This window comes from Neophocaena asiaeorientalis, unplaced genomic scaffold, assembly GCF_003031525.2.
Source record: "Neophocaena asiaeorientalis asiaeorientalis breed wild unplaced genomic scaffold, Neophocaena_asiaeorientalis_V1.1 scaffold430, whole genome shotgun sequence".
Classification (NCBI taxonomy): Eukaryota; Metazoa; Chordata; class Mammalia; order Artiodactyla; family Phocoenidae; genus Neophocaena; species Neophocaena asiaeorientalis.
In genome coordinates, this window is record NW_020173691.1 from 1,772,229 (window position 1) to 1,787,122 (window position 14,894).

The 14,894-nt window shown below is 39.1% G+C and overlaps 1 long non-coding RNA gene across 2 annotated transcripts; it reads left to right on the plus strand.

Moving 5' to 3' along the window:
- The first annotated feature begins 231 nt into the window (after positions 1-231).
- Positions 232-14,020, plus strand: LOC112403139 (uncharacterized). Of its 2 annotated transcripts, XR_003003851.1 has the most exons (4): positions 232-300; positions 7,929-8,064; positions 8,181-8,371; positions 13,244-14,020. It is a non-coding gene; the product is annotated as an uncharacterized LOC112403139 (long non-coding RNA). The 2 variants fall into 2 exon arrangements; XR_003003852.1 differs by lacking the exon at positions 8,181-8,371.
- Positions 14,021-14,894: the final 874 nt, after the last annotated feature.

The following is a 14,894-nucleotide window of genomic DNA, read 5'->3' on the forward strand; positions in this document are numbered from 1 at the left end:
AATATAGCTGACATACTCAAAATATCCAAATCAAGCACCGAAAATCATTTGCACCATCTTGGTTATGTTAATCGCTTTGATGTTTGGGTTCCACACAAGTTAAGTGAAAAAAACCTTCTTAACAGCATTTCTGCATGCAATTCTCTACTTAAACGTAATGAAAATGTTCTGTTTTTAAAACAAATTGTGACAGGTGATGAAAGGTGGATACTGTTCAATAATGTGGAATGGAAGAGATTGTGGGACAAGCGAAATACACCACCACCAACAACACCAAAGGCTGGTCTTCATCCAAAGAAGGTAATGTTGTGTATATGGTGGGATTGGAAGGGAGTCCTCTATTATGAGCTCCTTCTGGAAAACCAAACAATTCATTCCAAGTACTGCTCCCAATTAGAGCAACTGAAAGCGGCTCTTGACGAAAAGCATCCAGAATTAGCCAACAGAAAATGCATAATCTTCCATCAGGATAATGCAAGACTGTATATTTCTTTGATGACCAGGCAAAAACTGTTACAGCTTGACTGGGAAGTTCTGATTCATCCGCCATATTCACCAGACATGCGCCTTCGGATTTCCAATTATATCGGTCTTTACAAAATTCTCTTAATAGAAAAATGTGTCTTTTATTTTGCTTAAAAACCAAAGGAACTTTTTAACCAACCCAAATACAAATAGATATATCTATTCTTTTTCAGATTCTTTTCCCAGATAGGTTATTACAGAATATTGAGTAGAGTTTCCTGTGCTATACAGTAGGCCTTGTTAATTATCTACTTCATATACAATAGTGTGTGTATGTTAATCCCAAACTCTTAATTTATTCCTCACTCCCACCTTTCCCCTTTGGTAACCATAATTTTGTTTTCTATCTCTGTGTATAACTTCTTAAAGTTGATATTTTAAAGGACATCTTCTAGAGAGGCATAAGATGTAAGCAACTTTTATTTCCAAGGTTACATAGCTAAGAAGCAACAGAATCAGTACTGAATCTGGTCCACACAGTTTACATCTCACCACAGGGCTTCTACATACTGTAGCGTAAAGAAAGAGAGGTCTGTCAACCCTAACAAGTAAATCCTTGAGGGGGGAAATCCCAGCAGGCTTATTTCACCTAATTGCCTTGGTAATTACTTCTCCCGTATGTTTCAACAACCACTTGCTTAAGTCACTAAATGGTTGTTCCCACAAAATGACTACCCTTCTCACTCACCAGGACCATAAGAAACAAATATGAGTATGGGCTGTGGAGTTAAGTGTCACCTCAATTTACTGTTTGACTATGGACTAGTTACTTAATCTCGTTGTGCCCTGTGCCTTGGTTTTCTCATCTGTAAAATGGATGCGATAATAGTGTATACCTCCTAGATTTTATATGGATTAAGTGACATAAAACTTAATAGCTTAGAACATGGCCTGTAACATAATAAATGCTCAGTGTAAGTTAGCCTTTGTCATTATCACTATCGTCAGCCCTATTCTAATAAAGGGATAACCAAATGTCAAATAGTGACAGCTAGGAATTAAGATCCTCCACCTCACACTGTAGTCTTATCCAAGTTAAATAACTTTGTTTCTTCAATCATTTGTCATATAGCAGGATTTGAGTCTTCTTCCTCTTTCTAGTTTGCCAGTAATCCTTTTAAAGGGGATGAATTAGATGTAGCCTAGCCAAAAGAGAGTAAAGCAGAACCAATATACTCCTTATTCTAGAAACCACATTTCTAGAGGCTCGAGATAACAGCTTTCTTGGCAACCACATCACTCTGTGTATAAGTGATCCTCAATAGAGAAGAAGTGAGGAAACACATCAGAATGTTGGTATGGCATGTGCAATCTGACTAAACATTCTCAGTATGGTAAATGTGAGGAATTAAAATATCTGTTGTACAAGCTATAGGCTATAAAGCTCATGAGAATCTTCCTGGCTGGTGCTCTTCCTAGTGATGCTCTGACTTTCCAACCACACCCATATGTAGGTGCCTACTCCAGTTCTCTAGTTGTAACTAAAACCCGTCTTTTTTCCCCCCACATGTGACTACTAGCTAGCTATCAAGAAGTTCAGAGAGATTAAAAAAAAAAACTGGAGATCTACTGTCTCTGACCTTAATGATTTGACCACATACAGATTTCTGGTCAACCCATGTGAGATGGTAATGATATAATTCTAATTCAACTTGTTGTTAAGTTAAAATTCAGTTAATCCAGCTGGTTCTTCTTTTGGGTCAACTAGTTGGATAATTATTTTTTACCTGTATTAAATTAACTGAAGTTTTTAAGCCCTGGATTTACCTAACCGGCATATCCTATGTTTATTTGATCTAGGTTTGGTCTATTCACAGCCTGTGGAGAGTTTTGAACAATATTTAGGCTGTGGCATTTTAGGGTTAATTTCAACAGTGGCTTGGACTCACTAGCATAAAAATAATAGAAAGTCAAGAAAAAATAAAGAGAAAAATAATTAAGGATTTTGATATGATGTCTCTCTCACAACCCCAACAAATAGAGGAAATGCTTACAGAATTAGATAAGAATAACATTAGTTCCCATTTATTGGATGACTACCATGTGTCAGGTATGTTTTTTACATCATCTTACTTAATGTCCCATCATTTCTGTTAGGCAACTATTGTATTCCACATAACTGTCATTTTTTTGCTCAAAGTCTCAGAACTGGTAGTTTGCAGAGTTGGGGTTCATACCCATGTGTGTCTCCCTCTAAAGTCCTCACTTATGTTAATCTGTCGCTCCTTTGTGATACAATAATTCACCTTTAAAGATTAAAATAAATAAACAGAGAATCGCCAACTCATGAGCTATACAACAATTGTTTTATTCAAGAATAATGCTGAGCAAAGTTAATTATTTTGTTTTTTTGATAGAATTACAAGATTAATGCCTAGGGAGACAGTGGCTACAATATGTCCTTATATGAAAGTGGTGCTTCCTTTCATTTGTCATGTAACGTAATTCTTCCAATTGATCTAAATTGGCTTTTTTAGCTTCTTCAGGAAGCTCTTATTATTGATGGAATGAAAATCCAATTGCCTTAAGTGTCTTTTTCAGGAAGCCAACTCTAGACTATGTGAGCTGTCCTCTGGGCAGGACTCTTGGTCTCTGTTGGTACCAGGGTAGGGGGAGAGAATGACCCTGCACAGCCTATGGTCCAGTCCATCCCACGCCTTCCTCACATGCTCATTCCTGAGGCCCCAAATCTCCACCCTCTCCTCCTTTCTGTGTACTCAGCTCATACTGGGTTCAAGTTACTTTTTCTTGATAAAGCCTTGCTCAGAAATAACCCACCCAAATTGTTCCACGTTGAGTTTCTTTTTTCCAAATTATTCAAGCATGTATTGCCGGAATCATTCATCTTGGCATTTAATCATTTGCTATCTTCTATTATTGTCCTTAAGGTCAAAAATCTTGACTCTACAATAAGACGTATAGTGTCATAAAGGTGAGAAGATTTCCGAACAACTTGGAGCTTGAAGAAACACTAGTCCAATAACACAAGTTCCTGACTTGACTTGAATTCCTACCTATTAATAAACAAGTCAGGACCTGGTCTTATAGAGGCTCTGAGAGTCTGAGAAAAGCTATGCCTCCTTTATTAGCTAAAATATGGTGGATGGGTATAGGCAAAGCACCCAGGGTACTCCTTTAGTCCTTTCTGAAGCCCCTCTAGCACCCCAAGTAGACACAGAGTTTCAACTCAGTCCATGCCTGTCCTCTGCCTCAGCTTTTCCCAAGGCTCTGGCTTAGGAGCAGTCTATTCCATTTCTACCAGAACCACAGTTCAGAATCCAGCAGCTTCTCAGCCTTAGAAGCCTCCACCAGGGGAATGGCCAGAATACTTCCAGAGCTCTTGTAGTAAAAGGATATGTCCTCTGAAAGAAATAGAGCAGCACAATTTCTATCATGCTGCAGTGAGGAAACAAGTGTAAGCACTGTTGAGCCACTGCCAGGGACAGGTATGTTACCCAGCTTTAACTCAGTGAGACAAAGTGTGGCTGAGGCATGCTTAGCAGGGGGCTGTCATTTTTCAGGGATTATGAAGCATGCCTTTTCCAGGGCTTCTGAAGCATGCCTTTTTCCTCCCTTCTCATCACTGGAATCGTGGTAACTTTCTCCTGCAAAGTGCAGGCTATCTTGAATTCTGGGGAGCAGCTAGCAGGAAATTGGTGTAATTAGGTGTTATTTCATAGAGGACTGTGCAAACCATAGCATGCCATTTTGGGGATTAGCTTTGCAATGTCTTGGAAAATAATGAGTGAAAAAAAAATACTGTGGTATAGTAGACACCCCTTGCTTTGATTGCAACTTCTGACATGAAGCAGTTGCATGACCTTGGCCAACTTATCTGCCTTGTCTGAGAAGGAATCCTATCCATTACTGCATATGCAGTGATATAGAAATCAGTAAGGAATACTTCCAGGTCCTCTGAACCAGTTTTCACTGGGCTCATTATTTGGCTTCTCAAAGTGCCAGATGCCCAGTAGCTGTCCAACCAAGAGTTGTTGCTTGATTGACTGATTGATTTTGTGTGTTTTAAACTGATTGGAATCCTATAAACAGCAGGCACCCCTTTCCTCAAAGTAAGTCTAAAAAGTACCTGTAGAGTTTGGGAGTATCTCATGGCCTGCAACAAATAACGGAGTGAGCATGGCTGGAACGAGAACAGAATTGGGGGTCCTGGGTTCTTGGGGATCCTCCCGGTTGGAGAAGCAGGCCTCTGGTCCACAGGGAGGACGGGCTGAGTTGTTGAGAGAGTCCTCCTTCCTCCCCTTCAGGCACGTTTAGAATCCATTTCCAACTCACTCCGATCACAGAAACAGACTGGAAAGAACCAAATGAAATGAGATAATCAAATCCATCCCACGCCAACAAAGGAGGCCATCCAAAATGAAAGAACAAATAAAATAAAAACCTCTGGCAAAGCTCAGATAAAAGGGACTGCAATTCAAAAGGGAGCTAAAATTACTTTTAATAGATCTTGGTAGAACTGCTGAGAGACCTCAATCTCTCAACTCTCTGTATTATTTATTGATTGAGCTGGCATCCTCAGTGAATCATGAGTGCTTTAGAGAATTACTCCAGCTTTGGGTTACAGATTGAAGCCCAGGAAAGAGAAGCCTTTGCTCAGGAGCTATTTCTTCTTCAGCTATGTGGGTTTTTTTTGTTTTTTTCCCATGCCTCAATTTCCTCATCTGGGAAATGGGGAGATGCATGCAAGCATTTGTCACCTCTCTTTTTCTCAGAACTACCTTGACTCAGCAGCCATTGCACAGTGATAAGACTTTTCACCTCTCAGATTTAATTATGAATTTCTCCAAATAACACTTACCTCAATATCTTTTACTTGTAGTTCATAAGTTAATTAACCTGCAGGGAAAGAGACCTTTTAAGCATTCTTGAACTTTACTGCAACCCAATCTGTGGCTACATGAGCAACTCAGATGTCTCTGATAGATACCACTTGGTCCATAAGATGTCTTAAGCAGATTAGTTGCATAAAGTCTGGACTTGGGTTCTATCCTGGCTTTGTCACCAGCATGTTGTAAAGTATGGAACAAGTCAATATATTTATTTTTTCTCATCTGTAAAATGAGGAGATTGGACTAGGTGCATTTTAACATCCCTACCAGCTCTTAGAGTCTGTATTATAGCAATGAAATTTGTGACATTTACTTCTCTTTCAAGAAGCAAAAAGAAAAGATTGACAGACACAGAAAAAAAATGCTATCTTTCTTTCACTCCATTAAGAATAATACCCTGTTGCCAAATTAGTGACACGGTAAATTGGGGTTACAGTATTCAGTGTCTCTCCTTGGCCAGCACAAGCTGGTAATCAAACCTAACTCTGTGAAATAGAAAATTTTCTTTGAAACAAAGGCATTACCCTTAGTCTCAATAATAATGTAAATCTAGAAAAGATGGAAGAAGACTTTTTTTTTGCTTACATTTGTTGTTAAATAAAAGAGATTTCTAAAGTTAAAGCAAGAATGTATTTTATGACCCATGTCTTGTCTGTACATCTACCTGTCTGTCTGTCTGTATCTCTCCATACCATCCCCCTTACCTTCAGTCATAGATCTTTAATCTTGAGTTGGAAAGACTGAAAATTCCCAGGTCAGAAGAAAAATCATCCAATCTTGGATATCTGTAATGCATATCTAAAATATTTCTTTCCTATTAATGTAAGAGTTTCAATTTAACCCCTGAGCCAAACACTGAGCTGTGTTTTGTTTGTTTTGTTTTCATTTATTTGGTGGTAATGGGGAGAAGGTGTAACCTCCTTGGCTTTTGCTAAAAGCATGAAGACCTAAAGAAGATTTAAATAAGATCTCACAAAATGATGATACTTTTCCATTTTATATAGACGAGTTATAGGATTTTTTTTTTTTTCCAGAAATTGAGTGAGCTGATGACCAAAGTGCCATTACTGGTAGGAAATGTTAAACTACATTTGGCCATGCTGCTTTAACTGCTCACTGCTGCATAGATTTGTGTGAAGTGGAAGGAAGTGGGGACAAGCAGAGGTCAAGGCAGCATGGAGTATGGAGCAGGGCATGGTACTGTGGAAGGACCTGGGAGAGCCTATCTGTATGTTGAGAAAAACAAGCAATATGAAGAAGAAAGAAATATAGTAATCCAATGTTTGGCAGTGAATCTTGCCAACTAAGCTCATGAAAATTTTGGACAAATAAGGCCACCACTCAATGCATGTATTGAGGTCTTCTACGTGCTCAGCATTTTTTTGGAGGACAATGTTGAATCTACAAAAATTATATAATTATATTTTTAACTCAAGAATATTTCTTCAACATCCAGCAAGCTCTGTGATAGGCACAGGGGGAAATAGAGGAATAGAATTGGAAGTAGGCAGCACCTCAAACAGTGTGATTTGGGCTGTGCCATCCTTGAAGGGCTCCATTACCAAGATCTATGCAATCTGCAACGGGTCAGCCAATTCAATTTTAAGGGTGTGGCCAAACAGACATATCCCTTGTCATGTAGAAGCCCCTTTCCAAACTGAATCTTTCTTTCTCCAAAGGAGTTTGTTTTCTTCTTTATATTTGTTATGCTCTTCCCCTGGTTTGTAATGACTGTCCCTTCTTTATCCTCCTGGAATACCCCTACTTATCTTTGAAGATTCTCCTGCACATCTTTTCCAGGTAACATTTACCCAATTCTCTATCAGCACTACCATTGTTCTCCCATTTTTCCATGCATGTGTAATACTGTCTTTGGGCAACATCTCATTCTCAGGTATTGTTCTGTGGTTTATAACTAAATATCATGGCAAATTTTGGCTAATATCAGTATTGCAGAGCATCAAAAACCAATAGTTGCTACTTTTATATCCTGTGCTCATATTATAATCTTCTTATCACCTTTAGCATTTTTGGTATAATTCAAAGGCATGACAAAGAATGCTGCTGTTTCATCAGTATTTCTTATCTGATCAAACCCATAGTTTTAATTTTTTTCAGTTGAATCATGTAACTAGAATTTAAGCAACTTCTTTTCAAAATCAGCAGGAAGTCTCGGTCAAATTGCTATTTGATGTTTTGAAAATTTTCCTGCATTATGCATGTATGAGACATACCAGCTCAGCTTTGAAATTTCTTCTCTCTGTTTCAAGGATTTGGCAATTTCTCCTTTATTCGGTTGCTTTGCTTAGTGTATGATGGGCAATCCTTTTTCATGCATCTCAGGAACAAAATGTAACACAGCTTAATCTACTTGGGAATACATTCCCTTCTTAGATGCAGTAATGTATTCAGTAGCTGCTTTGCAAGAAAATATGGAACTGTAGTTCTTTGTCTAATATTAAAATGAGCATCACTAATATAAATGTGTGCCCTGCTGATACATTTCCATGTATTCTGCATCCATAATAACTTTACTTCAATGCCAAATTATAGGGGAAACTTTCTGAAGACAATGCACACGGCAATTACCAGCAGTGCTGATCTCAAGTGAAGTAGTAAAAATATCAACATCATAGACAAGTTTGTGCAGTGACAGTCACATCACAGCTGCTTCCTGGCCACTATGATGGTAAGATGCTGTTGATATTATCAGATAAATTTCTATCTCAGAGATGATAAAATGACAAAAAAAATGTGTGTTAGAATTAATGAGATGTGGTAAGGACTTATGGAATACATCTACAGCTTTTCTTATAGGAAAATTCATAGCTCAAACATTGACATCACACAATAAAATGATCTCCTTAAGAAGTCTGAAAATGGTGTAAAAAAAGAAAGTAAATTTAAGGAAGGCCAACGGAAGAGATTGATAAAGACAAATGGGAAAGTTAACAAATTAGAAAACCAAAAGCAACAGAAGAGCTCAAGATAATTTGGTATTTTTTGTTACTTTGTCCAATTGCATTAACTAGTATGTTGCTGATTTTTGGTTTGAGATTTGCATCTTTTAAATCATGTTAGTTTACTTAGAATTTTATTTTCTTGAAATAAATGTAGAAATGAATCAAATGACCTTTCCTTTCAACATTTACTGAAATGATCATATGATTCTTCCTTGTGATATAGTCATATAGAACATATTAACTTCCTAGTATCATAACACATTTGTATATTCATGGGCTAAACTGCATTTGTGATGGATTATCAATTTAGCAAGACACACCTGGATATATTATATTATATTATAAACTATATTTCATATTATAATCATAAGATGAATATTCAGTTTTAGCAGAGTATACTTGAACACATTCAACTAGCTTGTGACTGGTGTACCCATTGTCCTGGGGTTCTGAGCTGTTGTATTTCCTGAAAATCAACCCCAGCACTCCCACAGCAGAGACAATAGTTCTGTGTAGTAGTAAATATGTTATAAAGCTACAATAATGAAAGTGGTAACTTACTGGCAGAAGACTATACAGGGCAGGGACTTCGGTGGTGGTCCAGTGATTAAGACTTTGCCTTCCAATGCAGGGGGTGTGGGTTTGATCCCTGGTTGGGGAGCTAAGATCCCACATGCCTTGTGGCCAAAAAACCAAAACATAAAACAGAAGCAATATTGTAACAAATTCAATAAAGACTTTAAAAATGAAGTTCCAGCTTCAAGCTGGAGGGTGGTGGAGAAAGACCCCTGAAGGAATAACAGTGGGCACTATCTGTTCCAGCAAGGTGGGGGTAAGTTGTTGGTGGAGACATGGGTCCCATCTTGCCTATTCTGAGGTCCTCTCACAGGTCTACAGAAAACACACTCAAGTCTAGGGGTCTGGTGAGATGGTCAAGACTTTATCTGACCTGGCAACTGAGCCAGGCTCACACACCTGCTTTTTCAGAGAAGTTTCACTGGGGTAGCTTCAAGGTGTTGTTTTCTGGGAGAGATAGTGTCTATTGTTATATTAGAGTGGAATTTTAATGTCAACAGATTCCCTAAATAAATAGTAGAAAATGGATATATAATCACTTTATTTCTAGGTAATAGAAGAAGCAAAGTTTCAGAGAGAAGACATTGTCTAGTTTTCCAGAGGACCATAATTCTCAATTAAAAATCCTGGTCATCAATTCAGTCTAAGAGATCCCAAACTCTTTATCATCACCCTTCTCCATTATCAAACTGACTCTGGCTAAGGATTTGCTATGTTTCCCTTGAAGAAGTCCCAGAAATGCAGACTGTGGTAAGGGGTGGGATATCTGGGTTAGGCTGATGCCCATTACAGTGGATCAGAACATAGAAAATCATGTGGACATGCTCTCCAACGCCATCTCAGCATGACTGCTGACACTTGTCTGAACAGACCCTACACTTGATTGTCAGACTGGTGTCTCAATGTTGCTATCACTTCCTCAGGTAAATAAAACCAAGTACATACTTTAAAAAAACAGACTATAATCTTTACTAAATACGTACATACACACACACACACACACATATGCACACACGCACGTGTAAGAAGAAATTCTCTATATTCTCTTTGTAGAAAACCACGAGAGTCACTCTCTATTCTGGTCAATTTTGAAGCCCTCCTTTGGTTGTTCAGGGTCTGTGGACAACAATCTGCTGGAGTGACAGTATTAAAATACTAAGTAGGACCTCTGAAACTGGATTGCCTGAGTTTAAAGTTTTAAATCTTAGCAATTTACCAACTGTTTTAGTTCAAGTCCTTTAAGAAGCAGTCATTGAGTTTACATTAGAAGGGAGGCAGCAGGAGTGTGGAGTTGAAATTCAGATCCTAGTGCAGGTCTGACACGTGTGAAAGGAAGGGAAGCAAGAGAGGGTAGGGTAAGAGAGTGTCAAATTGCAGCCCAGATCTAAGAAAGTTTCTGCCATGCTGATGAGGAGATCACAAGGCAAAATCACCTGTCAGAAGAATCTGGTCCCTGCCACATTTCTTCATTGTCTGAAGCAGCCCTGGGGAAAGAGTGATCTTGGTACAAATGGGGTGTTAGATCCAGAGGGACAGCAGCAGGAGCTGCTTATTATTCTGGTAGAAAGAAATCTGACTGATGCATTTTCTGGACCACCACATCAACTATGACTTTGCACAAAGAACTCATTTATTACTTTATCTAATTTTCTTCGCACCAAAACTCCTCAAAAGAGTTGCCCATATTCTCTGATTTCTGTTCTCCTGTTCATTCTTGAACCATGCACAGAAGGCATTTATTCCTATCACTGAACTGCTCTTCCTCAAGGACACAAGTGACCTTCACAGTGGTAAAATGGCTAGGTCCCAATCCTCAAACTAGTACATCTATTAGTGGCATTGTGTAGGGCTGGCTACTCCCTCCATCTTGAGACACTCCTTGATCATCTTCTGGTCCTCTTGGTCTTCTGACCTCAGCATTCTGTCCTTCTCAGGCCCTCTTGATGATATGTTCTCATCCCTATGATGTCTGAGATGCTGTCCTGACCCAGGACTTGGCCCTCAGACTTCTTTTCTACCTACATCAACTTTTTAAGTAATCTTATCTGGTTTTGTGATTTTAAATAACTTTTAAATTTTGTCATATCATACCTCATAACTATTTCAGGTCTTTCCAAAAATGATCTGGCCAGAAACCTTAGCATCTTCTTTGAGTCTTCTGTCTCATACCTCATATTTAATCCATTGGAATATCTTATCAACTCTGACTTCAAAACACACCTAGAGTCTATCCAGTCCTCACTTCCTCCAAATGCTATCACCCTGAGCTATTTCTCCTCTGGATTATTGTCAGAACTTCCTCATGGCTCTCCATACTTCTGCTCTTTCTCCTCTACAGAATATCTTTAACCCAGCAGCCAAAATTAACCTTTGAGTTACAGGATGTCTCTTGTCTTCTCAAAGACCTTCATTAGCTCTCCATTGCTCTCAGCCAACTCCTGATAATGGTCTACAAGGGCTCTTGTGACTTGGCTTCTGCTATCTACAATCTCATCTCCAAGTACCCTCTGCCATATTTGCTCTAATGGGGCAATAGGTTTTGTTGTTCCTTTACCACCAAGCACACTGCTACCTCAGGACCTTTGCACTTGCTCTTTCCTTGACCTAGAACATTCTTCTCTTACATATCCACCTATCTCACTCCTTCAGTTCTCTTGAATCTCTTTTCAAATATCACCCAAGGGCTTCCCTGGTGGCCCAGTGGTTGAGGGTCTGCCTGCCGATGCAGGGGATGCAGGGTCGTGCCCTGGTCCAGGGGAATCCCGCATGCCACGGAGCGGCTGGACCTGTGAGCCATGGCCGCTGAGCCTGCGCGTCCGGAGCCTGTGCTCTGCAGCGGGAGAGAGAGTATTGAGGGCCTCCATGGTCACTGCATATAAAATGGTAACCCTCCCCCTTCAGCATTTTCTGACCCTCTCACCCTGATTTATTTTTTTCTATAGCATGTATTATCATTTAGTATATTACCTATTTACCTACTTATTCATAGATGTTCTCTCTCTTTCCAACACTCATGCTAGAACTGCAAGCTCAGTAAGTGCAGACTTCATCTATTTTATTTACGCCATATTCCCAGGGTTTGACAGAGAACAAATCAATGATAAACTATCCTGCTTTGCATCCTATCCTGTGCATGTCAAATTCCAATTTTGAAAATTTTGAAAATTGAAGCCCTTGTTCTCCGCATAGACATTTATTCAAAGTTTACTCTTATGGGCTCTGTACCACTTTATTGCTAAGGAGAGTTTCTTTCACCATTAGGCTCTCCAGAATGCTGTTACCTGTCAGACTTCTCCTTCTTTGGTCCATGGTATTCTGTTCCAATCTGAGTTCTCTGTGTGTTTTTCTTTTTATCCTTTGTTTTGTCTTTGCTGCCACCCTGCAGTAAAGGGAAGAGAATTTTAACTTCTTTTTGTGGGAAGAGTCACCTCCTGTGTGGAATCTAAGCTGACAATAGATGTTTTCACTGTCTAGGAACTACCTGCAGTGGAATTCTCTGTTTCATGCATGTAATAGAGAGTACAGTAAATATTTGCAGGATTGATTTGAATTGACTTCAATTTACACCTTTAAAGTTGCCCTTGGGTACTCCATTTTAGAGCATATATAATTTAACCTGCTCAGGACCAATAACAATGACTTACATGTGTACAAAGTTTCTCCCTTCTTCTTTTTCTCTCATTCTCTAACCCTATTTCCAACAAGTAAAGAAGTAAAATTGAAAGGAGGAATTTGAAACAATAATATTCCTGTCCTCCTTGTTAGTCAAAAATTTATACCAGAACTGCCTCCCCAATTGTTATTATTTGTGGGATTTTTGATTGAAGGAATGAAGTATACTATATGTACATAAAAGTGAGCAAATCATCAGTTACAGTTTGACAAAATCTTGGAAACACACCCATGAAACTAACACTCAGATCTAGACACAGAAACTTACAAGCTCCCCAGAAGTTCTCTGGTGCCCCCACTGGTGTCACTAACCCTAGAAAGGATAACTACCCATCATTCTCCAGACTCCTAACAACAAAGAGTACTTTTGCCTGTTTTTAACCATTCTATAAAAGGAGTAGTATGGTCTGTATTCTTCTGTGTCTGACTTCTTTTGCTCAACATTACGTTAGTGATATTCAGCCAAGTTTTGAGTGTTGTGGATTAGAACCCTTCTCATCTTGTCTGCTTGGCAAGATCCGATTTCCTGCTTTTTCATCCTTGAATCCTCATGTGGGTGACTTTGAACCAGAGAGATACATCTTCTCAAATTTACTTTTGTGTTGCTACAAATCCTCAAATGGAGAGTAATAAAACCTTCTTAAATCTTCTTTTCAGGCCTCACGTGCTGCTAACATGGAAAACTGAGAAGCTTCAAGAATGATGGTCTAGTTTATTGGCCAATAATTAGATGTGCAATCAGTGAAGTCAGGCTCATAGAACTAGTTACCAAATTTTCCAGGAGAGGAGCCAATGCTTTGAGGTTCCTCGGCAGCAGCTGTGTTGAGTAAATAAAAGGTATTCTTTGATTCACAGCATCTCTGAAGCCACTATGATTGTTCCTGGCCCACCCATATTCTCGGAAGAAAGTGCCAGGACTTATGCCTAGCTGGGCTAACTGGGAATGGGAACGCTGTCATTTTTTGTGGTACTCGATGAATAAAAGCTGAGCAAAATTTTATATCTCAGAGCACTGAGTTCACTCTTACAGCATACTTGGTAAACTTTGGGGAGATGGTATAACTGCTCTGGGGTCTGGAGCCTTAGTTCCTGTCCTAGTTTTGTCCTTAACTCATTGTGAAAATTTGGGTGAAGTACTTTATGTCTTTGACCTTAGTTTCCTTCTGAAAAAGCAGAATGTAAGACTATGGTCCCTGAAGCCTCTGTCATTCCTTGTGTGGCTGATAATCTCCACCTCTCTGCCTTTCCTTGTATCACTCCAGCTTCCCAGCTGTTAATCCCTGTCCATCAAGCTTGTCTGCAAAGTCTCTCTTCCACCAAACTTTTAGCAATCGTCTCCCTTCATGCTGTACACACATATTGAGAGCTGCCAGCATCTGTGTTTGATGCTGCTTCATCCTTTGTTGATAATGTTATTTTGTGGCATTCTCCTCCCTCCCCACATGTGTGGTATGAGTCCATCTAGAGATCCTTTTGTAATCATCCATAATTTCTCATATCATATACTGAATAGATGAACTACATGAGGTTAATCCTACTGATCTCCAAAGATTCCTTCAGCCTTTAAAGAACAGATTATGATTCACTCTATCTTGTCCTGAAAGACACTTCTACTCTCTCCACTTCCCAAGCCCAGAGGTGACAATTATTCAACACTATAAGATCCTTCTGCTGAGATTAACAGAAATTGGCATCACGGGCAGCAGAGAAGACAAGGAATGAGGAGCCAGGTGGGAGGCAAGCCATAATCACTTAGTCCAGAAGAAGACCAGGTGGACAACTCTGATCTGGAGGGCAGTGATTGAATCTTCAGGAGAACTTTTGGTCATCTGAAAGAGTCTGGTTTTCCTCAGACCTATTGCAAGATCTTTTTGCCCATTCAAAGACCTTTAATTAATATGAAATAATATGTTTTTCCTAAAAATCAGTTGTTTCTCTTGCTTGTATCCAATACTTTTCATAGGATTATAGTGTTATGGGGGGAGGGGGTACAGGCTCAAAGCTGGGAGAACATTTGGTGATTCTCCCAGCTTAGGAAGTTTGCATTATTTAATATTTTGAGTTCTTCTCTTTGAAACCCTTGTGTAAATCATTAAGCTACAGGGACACTATCACTATCAATTACTTGCATTTATTTAGGATTTTCATTTTATAAAGTGCTTAAACATATATCTTGCTTTGACACAATGAAAAATCTTGTAAGGCAAAGAGGCTAAACACTGCCACCCCACTTACAGATGCAAATCCTAAATTAAATATATGTTTTTATCTAAATGTATCATTGATCTGGCAAGATTTTAAGGAAAAT